Genomic DNA, 10,767 nt, shown 5'->3' with positions numbered 1-10,767 from the left:
CATTCTAATGTTGTGTCTTGTCAACCAGGCTGACAGGATCCTAATCTTTACAACCACTAAGCTCAGTCGGGCCTGTCAAAACACTAACGCCCATTTCACACCATCAGCCAATGCTAACGGCAGAGCACGAGTTCAATAATCACGCACACACATAAGCGCTGGCACAATCCTGTTCCCATCATCCTGGTTTATTCAGCTGAAAATATCAAAGCACGAAACTTACTGTAAGCTCCCCACAATTAAGAAAGTTAGCTTTTCTCATCTTAAAAGTGACTTTACGGTTTACGCTTTCCCCTCGAAAAACCCTTTGATGTTGAACTTCAAGCCTGTATTCTCCTTTAGCTCAGAGCTCCTTTATAATCCTGCTCATTTTTGTCTGTCTGAAAAGGAAATGCGAGTCAAATCTTTTTAGCGTGAGGGGAAAGAATGCAGCTCACACCAACACGGCTCCTCTTCACTTTAATGGAGGATCAGCCAAAAGACTGAACTGTAATGGATCTGGCGAGTCCAGGTGTGCTGAGGGCCACTTCAGCTTCTCCTTTGTTGCTGTTCTTTGCTACATCTCTCACTTTGTGTTCAACATGGTAAAGTCACTCCAGAAGCCACATAAGCCAGAATAAAGAAACTTTTTAGAAACTTTTAGTTGGTGAAATCTGGTTATTAAGGAGTTAAGTAAACTAAAGAAGGTAAAGGCGGGTCATTTAAATACCATTTTAAGCACTTCAATCAACAATATAAAAAAACAAACATTTAGGACATGCCAAAAACATGAGACTATGTTATTACTGTAAACTAAAATTAAAAATTTATTAAAAAAGAAAACAGCTGTGTGCTTTAATGTGTTTAAGTTTAAAGGAATAAGCTTAAACATTTCTGGGTGAACTGTTCCTTTAAATACACTTTTGTTTGTTTCCTCTTTAACATGTCAGCATCCTAAATGCTCTATAATGATAGCAATTCATCATCTATTCAACGCTATGCTTATTTACTGTTCGGGCGCGTGTACTGCAGCGCTTTATGCAGGACACTGCACTTTGATTCATGATCACGGACTTAAACACGTCCTCCACCGATCACAGTTGTCAGTGTGTCCTGCTCCGCCAGACCATGATAGTATGAACAAGTGCACTGAGGACAAAAATCCAGTGCAGTCACACACACACACACACACACACACACACACATTGTCAATTAGGCTCAGGCCTCTGTCCGCTCTCTGCACGTCATTTCCATATAAATTACATCCATGTTGTCTTTCTGGATTGATGATACTGTTATGGATTCCACACGTTTTACCTTACAGAAGAGGGAAAGAATAAATAACCTCCATCACTCAACAGCCCCACCTCTGAGCCCACAGATACACTGATACATGCACTTGTTCAGCCTCTCCTAAAAATCTGCTTAATATTTGAACTGGAACAATGATATTTGGCCTTGCAAAACATTGCATCATGAAAAATATTAGCAAAATATATAACAAACAGGACAACCATCTGTGTCCTTGTTCAGCGCAATCAAGGTCATCTAACCCAGACATTCACCCCTCATAGTATTTTTAGCAGCAATTCACTGTACTTCCCAAACTACAAACGTTGAGTTTATTGACTAAGAATTACAAAACAAAAACAAGTAAAAATTACTGCATCTATATATGTATAGCATACTGTATTTATAATATTAATGCATAATGATAATTCACATATTTGTATATAAATCTATGTATATGAGCATTACTTCTAAACTACTAATATATATATATATATATATATATATATATATATATATATATATATATATATATATATATATACATACACATATAGTTTTTTTTTTTCCCTTTCCTCTTTGAAATTCTGATCAAAAATATTACTATATATATGGCTCACTGCACGGCACAGATATCTTGCCCAATCAGATGTCTAAATAACAGTTTCACGCTTCCCTAACACCACCCTGTAATCAACCGACATCATGCATTTGGGTATTTAGAAAGAATGAAAGTCGCTTTGATACATCCTCTTACACTTCCTGTTACACGCATCAAAACAGGAAAGAAAACTGCACTCGCCAAAAGAGATTTCATGGGTGCTTAATGCAGCCAAGAAGCAGGGTATGTAGAGCGGCATTTTAAAATGAGAGAGATATTGCTATAAAGTAAGAAGAACACAGCAATGCTTGTTATTTCACTCCCAGAACAAGTCCTACAATATTCATAAAAGCTTTTGGCAACCGCACACATCCGTAAGCAATGCTACACTTGTTTATTTACAAGGCTAGACAAAAAAAAAAAAAAAGCTCTAAAACACTGCATTAAAAATAATATCTACTCTGACATCGTGAGGACATGCCGTCAACCTCATTCACCCCGTGGAAAAATAAACTTTCCGCTGACACACACCTTGCTTTTCGCTTCAAGGAAGAAGTTCATGAGATGCTGAGCTGACAGACAGGCAGAAGCTTCAGGGCCAAACCGAAGAGTGGAGTCGCTGATATGAAGCAGTGACATCATAAACTTGCAAGTAACTGCAGAAGTGATGTCACTGCCTCTTAGCGCCCCTCGCCACTGTCAGTTCTTCTGCCTAGGATGAACTTTTTTACCTGTTGCTGGAGACTGCAGGCTCTGCTCTAAATAGAAGCCTTAACAGCATCCAGCATTAAAAACTAGACACACGCTTTCTAAAGGAAGAATCTGTGGTTTAAGGCCAGTAAAAGAACAGGATAAGCATCAGATTTGGATGGATCACTTGCACTGAATAGGTGAATGGGTGCCGCTCAGAATGAGAGTCCCAACTGCTTTTTGGCTAAACATAAAGCTGTATGGTTATATAAGTTTGTTTACTACAAACACACAGATTTTCGCTTCACAAATAGATGGACTGGAGTCGTGTGGATTACTTACAGGTTACTGTATTTTATCAGCTTTTTGGTTTCTCATTCTGACGGCACCCATTCACCGTGAGAGGGTCCATTGGTGAACGAGTGATGTGATGTTAAATTTCTCCAAATCTGTTCTGATTAAGAAACAAACTCTTCTATATATTGATGCTTTGATGGTCAACATTAAATCAAAATCGAGAAATCAAAGGCAGAGCACAATTTTATATAAAAATAAAAAACAATTACAATAAGACCAATCTAAAGACTACAATACACTACATGCCTTTTTAAAATCTGAACAGACTTGGCCCTTATAAATCTGCAGACGTTGTAAATGGTTACAGTCGAATAACTGGCCATTACAAATGAACTGACTGAGAATCATAAATTTCTTACCAAGTTATCACACATCAAACTAAAATCATCCGCAAAACAAACCTATTTAACGGAGTCAAGCATTAGCAGGTTCTCCCTTACTTATATCAGCTGTTCGTTAGAAATATATTAATTGCTAATTATATTCCAGCCGACTCTCTTTGATGTCTGTGACTCTGATAGAAGCAAGTCTATTTTTAGCAATAAAGCTCAGAAAAACTTCTGTCTTCCCATCCTCCCCTCTCCCTACCTCCAAAGCCTCCGTCTCTCATCTCTCTAACCCTCGCTCCTCCTCCTCCATTGTGCGGTCTTTGGAAACCTCTCACCCATACTGAAGATCAAAGTCTTTGGAAAAAAATAAATAAATAAATGATCCCACTCTCTACTCAAGATAACAGCCTTCTTCCAAATCCACTTTGCCACTAAATCACAACTATCACTGTTGACTTGTTTGTTTGTATTTTTGGAGCGTGCGCTTCTGAGCAAACTCGTCTTTTTCACCTTTTCACACTCCATTACTCACTCTCGCCACACTTCAGACTTGTGAAGTGTTTGTTCTTCTTCTTCTTCATGCCACCTTCAGAATGATGTGATAAATGTAAGTAATAGTACCACAGCTTTTTGAAGTATAAGACCGTTTTAAATGTAGATGTTAGATGACTTATTTAAGAGATATTTAAAGGGGTGGTTTACAAACGTTACAAAAGTTATAACAAAAGCTATCGGCAACTGTTTGGCTTCTGATATTCTTCAAAATACAAAGTCCAAAATAAAAAGAATAGGTTTAGATCAATTTTGAGGGTGTATATATATATATATATATATAATATTTCATGATAAACCCTCATACAAAACTATGGTAACACCCAACCAATTTACTACAACAGTTTCCACTGCCATCAACAAAGGAACAAATGCAAATAAACTGAAGATTCTAAGGCTCGCATTGTTTGAATGCTGCTTCATATTCGTTTATTATGCTGTTGCTGCATTAGTAATTTGGTGGAAACGACGTAATTTTTTGTTAGGTTTAAGTATACATCTCATTTCTCTTAAGTGTGAACAACAGATGCAAATGAGAAGTATTTATAGACGGACAAGGCTGTGTGTGAGAGTCACAGTGGCTGTTTTTCTCACACCACACACACACACACACACACACACACACTCGGGCTGTGGTTTGAAGTGCTACTATGAGGTAAATTCATCCGCCTCTTTGCATCAGCTGACCCTGAGGAGAGAGCGTGTCCCCTGTGCTCGAGTGTTTGGATGAACCCAAACACCTGATGCAACCGCCTCCTGTGTAATACCTGACATTACATCACACGCACTTACTGTACAGCCACAAACCATGACATCAAACAAATGATACGGGAATTATGAATGAAATCATTATCGACACACCTCGCTCTTTCTCTCTCGCTCTTTACTGAATCATTTAAGATGAAGGAGAGTCTCTGCTTTCTATGAGTTGAAAATGAGATTTAATTACTGCATGACCTGGGGTATATTAGCAACATATTAATGTGCGCCATTAACCCAGTGGTAACTAACCTCACAGCTCATTAACTACATGTGATTGACCTGAGCGAGCACAGGTATGGCTCCAGCTCCTCATCACAACCACCTGTGATGATAGCGTAACGCTCACTAATTAGAGAACTTTGAATATGCGCACGCTGTTATCTTGTGGTCAGAAGAGCAAATACGCAAGGTCTTTATGAAGCGTGAAATGTGTCATTACTCGAAGAAAAATATGCTGTTTTCGGACAATAATTACGCTTAATCATACAGCATTGCAAATAATAAGTTGCAAAAGTGTGCTTTTTGCATGGCTCCTTGAATAATTCATGAAGCAAATTTACCTGTAAAACATACTACTCACCTACTTCAGAAAGCTAGACAGATGTATTTAAGTAACATTTTCATGAAACCAATTCGAAAGAGGTCAAGTGAATAAGGCGTTTTATTTAAGTACTGCATATACAATTTACTTTTAAATAAATATTATTACAAATCTAAATGCTTGGTTTGCATTTGAACATTTTAAATGTGATTTTTTTATAGTAAATACAAAGAAGCATCATTTACTTCAGCCATTAACGTCACATGATCCTTCAAAAAAAAATTACTGTCATAAATATCTGGTACTCAAGTAACTTTTCTTCAAGTTGTGCTTGCTTAACATTTGAGACTTTTTTCATTCTTGGATGAATAAAAAGTTCAAATGAACAGCCTTTATTATTTATTTACAGCATTAGATGTGTAAAATTATAAATGCATTAACTGTCACTTTCGGTCAAGTTAATACATGCTTGCTTAATAAAAAGAAAATCTTACTGACCTCAAACTTTTTAAAAGGAAGTATGCATTAACCGCTTAAAGGTGTGCGATATGCATTATTACCGCTTAATACGCCATACTTGTCAATGCATTATATTATAATGTAAGGCATTAAAATAAGATTATTAAGATGCATCGTATTTACAGGCTTTATAGAAAGTAAAAAGATATTATATTGCATTCCCTAATAATGCAAAGACTTGTTTATTACACACATGCACAAATCACAGGTTCATGCGAATGCCTGTAAGCTCACACATTCATGCTCTCTCTCACACACACACACACACACACACGCACACATCGTGAACAGATGGCTGTGTACATTAGTAGATAGGGTGCTTAATAAATGCACCTGCACACCTGATCTCTCCACAATATATCGAGTCATTCTGAACAGCTTTCATGTCAGAATAAATGCACTAGAGACCGTATTTGACCTTGCGAAAGCCAAACAGGGTAGAACTCAATAAGTCTCCCACAATTCTTCCTCACAAACACACTCTCCAACTGACCTCACAATCAATACATTCACAGAGTGTTTCACCAAAATCAATGCTGTGACCATACAGAAATGATCCTATAGTCTGAGACCATGCCTAAAGTAAAGAGAGAGTCTTACCTTCTCCTGTCTCCATACTGCAGCAGTCAGCTTTATTTCACCTGTCCCATGACAGGAGGACACCACGTCTGTCAGAATGCCTGTCTCATTGATTCATTTACACTAGGAGACACACTTACAGTCTCACTGTGCTTCTGTCAGTGTCCCACTTCCACAGAGACTTCAGCTAAGAGCGAGAAGCTAAAGGAACTCCCTCTCTCTCTCTCTCTCTCTCTCTCTCTCTCCCTCCTCCTCTCTCTTTGGGTCCAGTCCTGCATGTTGTGCCATTAGTAAAGGGTCTCCGTAGGGCCGGGCGGACGCTTTTTATCTGCGCTTGAAAGGCCAGTCGTGATCGCGTTTGTGAGGACTTCTCACATGCATCCAGGGTTTTCAAAATGCCCTTTTTTTTTTTTTTTTTTTTTTTTTTTGCAAGCTCAACATCTTATTTTCACATTAGGCTTCTTCTTTCCAGCGCTCTGTCCATCTCTCTGAGGAGTGAAGTTGTGAAGACAAGCATCACATTCACACCCGGCCTTGACCTGATGTAGCAGGCACGGCCACGAAAGCACTTAAGAGAGCCGTTCTGTCAGCGCTTACGCAGGTATAGACACTATACATTAAACAGAGTGCTTTAAATGAGCGCAAGGGCCTGAGTGAAGATTTGTGACGGACAATAATGTCTTGGAGATTCACCACAAAAGCTCTTCAGGTTCATTCCGCCGAGTTGCAGTCTCAGACGGGCACACCCTCTGACCGCCACAGTACACGGACTGACCGCCTGATGCATACTAAACACAGATTTCAATGAACTTTCTTGATTCCGCAAGTTGTAATTTAATTGGAATGCTTGATCTGCCTGGAAACTAATTTACAAGGTACAGGGTTGGAAAAAATTTATGCTTTTAAACTACTGATGGATTTGCCAAAGTTTGACCAAATTAGTCTAACCAATATACATTAAACTATCTGAATTTTTTTGGTGTTAAAAGAACAGGAATTTTGCTTTAATTTAAATTTGGTGAAAAATAAAATAAATAATAATAATAATAATAAATACATAAATGCAAGAAGATAATACTTTATCGCTGTATAATAATAATATTATTATTAATATTATTATTAATGTTTTTATAAGTATAATTTTTGTGGCTTTTAGCTTAAATATTAAAAATATAATTAGTATTTTTACAAATGATTTTAGATCAAACATTTTGCTATTATCATTATTATTGATACTACTACTACTACTACTACTACTAATAATAATAATATTGATTATTACTAGTAGTATTAGTAATAGTAATTTTTTTCAAGCTATTGTGATTTGATTATGATTATTTATTATAATCCAATTTGATTACATTAGAACATATACATACATATATACATATAGCATAATCATTTGCATTACAATTATAAATATTAAAATTCACCATGCTCTACATTCAGCCTAAAACTAAACTGAATTTTGGAAAATGAATAAATGTAGTATCACCCATGTCAACTGTCATAAAACGATTTTCAGCCTGTTTAACCTCTTTGTTCTTACCCTCATTTTCAGCATGGAGACACACGTGAAAAGAGAAAGAGAGAAAAAAAATTTTTCACACCATGTGATTTGTCAAACACTACTATTACACCAATTATATATATTTTCCACATTGGTCTGTTATTATGATATCACACGTTTCAGATAAACACACAACTAAACAGCACATAAAACCAAAACAAACTGTGGTTGTTCACCGATGTCAGTCAGATGCTCTCTTTCTATCTAAGTGGGCGTTTCTTGGCCAGAATAAGCTGCAGTGTGTACCGGACCTCATGCTGTTCAGTCATGCTCTACACCGCACTCAGCCTCACATTGACTCCGAAGCGAGTCGCGCTAACAGAGAAGGAAGTTGTTTTTCAAATCAACCCACATGATGATATTCAGCAAGGGAGGGTCTGAGGAGAAAGAGCGCTTTCTCAGCCGATCGGTGCACAACGCTACCGGAATGACAGGATCTTGACATCTTTCCAGGGCTTGCCAAACATCTCCCCCCGTGTGCCTGTGTCTCTGCATCCTTCATTGTGCGTAAGTGTGTGTTTGGGCATGCATGTATGTGAACCGAGGAGGGAGGGGGCACTTAATTGCCATTCCCTTGTGCGAGGCTGGTGGTATAAAACCAGTGGGATGCCTCTACCTTCATTAGGTTGTGCTGATGATCCAGCTGCACGTTGCAGAACAGGCGTTTTACGCCCCATCTCTTTCCTTCTTTTCGCTCTTTCCCCTTTTGTCCTCGTTCTCCCTGTGTTTAATTTTTCCATGTGCGCCTCAAAGCGTACGTATAGCTCTATATAAGAGAACAAGAACTCTGCCAGCGGGTGCAGTCAGCCAAAAGTTGCTTCCAGCTAAATCAACAAAGGGACTTATACTGTACACTTCACCGCCTCCTCTTCCCACCTCAGCCCCCTTTGCTCGCATCTTCCGCTCCCCGTGCCAAAATTCCAGCACCCAGCTGGAGGAAACATAGAAAAATGTGTCCAATTATGATACAGCATGCCCAAACTCTGCTAATTAGCGCTAATTCAGTGACAAATGGATTCTTCTTTGAATAGTCCTCCACTCAGGCTCAGCTGTATTCACCATAGTAATATGCAGATTGCCTTAAAGCGGCTTATAATGAAACTGTGAGCTGCATCTCAATACGCCAAAGTCAGTTCAGACCAAGCCAGTTTGCAAAAAACTGGCACCCCGCTTCCAGAGTATCGCCACTGAAAATCGAGAAAGATAAGACTAGGAGAAATCTGAGAATAACAAAAAAGACAGGAAGACAAGTGGACAAAGAGGAAAAGAGAGCGAGATGTAAGCCATCTGAGGAGTTTTGGGACATTTAACATAGCTATGAATAGATTAATCTCTAGCTTCCCATCTGCAAAGATAACGACTAGGTTTCTCTAGTTGGCATCGGATTTAATTGGGAGTGACAGATAGCGGTCAGGACATCACTGGGATGCGGTTCCAGCTCAGCTCTGTTAATAGACTTTCATCTGCCCTGGACCAGTTCATGGAACTGAACGTAGCTACAGGCCCCTCGTGTACTCAGCAACGCATCTGCTCAGTGGAGGAAATGAACGGGCACCAAAAAAAAAAAAGTTCAGGGTTGATAGACAATCACACTGCGTGAGTCAGTGGGAGAGTGGATTGGATGGCGGGATGCGCACACGCTAATTACTGTCTGACACAACGGCAAATACAAATGAAGTTGAAATTGAGCTCACTTGTTTGCGGGCGACTTAATCGAAACCCTTCAGACATGACTGTGATGACAAAAACTACACACACTCAAAGTTAATATAGAAGTTTTAAATGAAACGCTGAGGAAAACACAAACAGGATTTTGAAGTCTGTGCAGACATTGTGCATTAAAAAAAGCGTCGGTCTTTGGGAGGCTTTAAAAATCGTGGCTTGCCATGTTAGTTAACAAGAGTCAAATAATTTGAATTAATCATATTTTCTACGCATAAGAGGGGGCCATTTAGGATGAGCTGATTCACTAGTGACATTTTCTAGTACAGCAAATGAGACAGCGCTTATTTAGGATAAACCAATTCATTAGAATGAATTACTTTCCAGTACAACATAGGAGACATACTATAGCCATTTAGGATAAACCGATTCACTATTATGAACCAATTCATAACAAAGAGTCGCACGTTCTAATACAACATGCGCTACAAGACATGAGCATTTAGGATGAAAAGATTCAATAAGATGAACCAATTCATTAGAATGAATCATGCTTTAATGCTACACATGAGAGAGAATCATTTTGGAAGAACTGATTTACTAGGATGAGCCAAATCATGAGTCACACTTTCTAATACAACATACGGTACAAGACATGGCCATTTAGGATCAACGGATTCATTAAGATGAACCAATTAATCAGAATGAATCATACTTTTTCATGCTACATATGAGAGAGGGCCATTTAGAATGACCCAAATCACTACAATGAATCACTTTCCAATACAATACATGAGACAGTGCCATTTTGGATGAACCAATTCACTAGAATTAACCATATTTTCTAATGATACGTACCAATGAATCACTTTCTAATACGTGAGAAAGGGCCATTTAGCACAATCTGATTCACTAGAACAAATCAAGACTTGGTCCATTGCTACATGAGGACCATTTAAGCAAGAGTAGTCTCTCAGTGCTTGGTCATGCTACACTACTACCTGCCAGAAAAAGTACCGAACGAATAGTTGAACAGAGTAACAGCTCAAAACTTGTGTTAGGAAAAGGTGCAGTGCACCTGTGGAGAATTATATAACCTTCTTCTCATTTTCCATTCGACTCCATTCCTGCTCCTTTTATCTCTCCTTCAGTCGGTCTCCATTTTCCCTTTCCTCCGTCATGCTGATGTAGATCCTGTTCACATTTCTCCATCATCTTTCTCTCTTCCATCAACATTAGTCGTCGTAATACTCTAATACTGCTCCTAATGACAGTCAATACTTATAGCATTATGAGGGGAATGGACATGCGGAAGGGAGAGGTGGATGTGTTCCCA

The sequence above is a fragment of the Puntigrus tetrazona genome, chromosome 14 (genome assembly GCF_018831695.1).
Source record: "Puntigrus tetrazona isolate hp1 chromosome 14, ASM1883169v1, whole genome shotgun sequence".
NCBI classification, from domain to species: domain Eukaryota; kingdom Metazoa; phylum Chordata; class Actinopteri; order Cypriniformes; family Cyprinidae; genus Puntigrus; species Puntigrus tetrazona.
Note: the sequence above shows the minus strand (reverse complement) of the source record.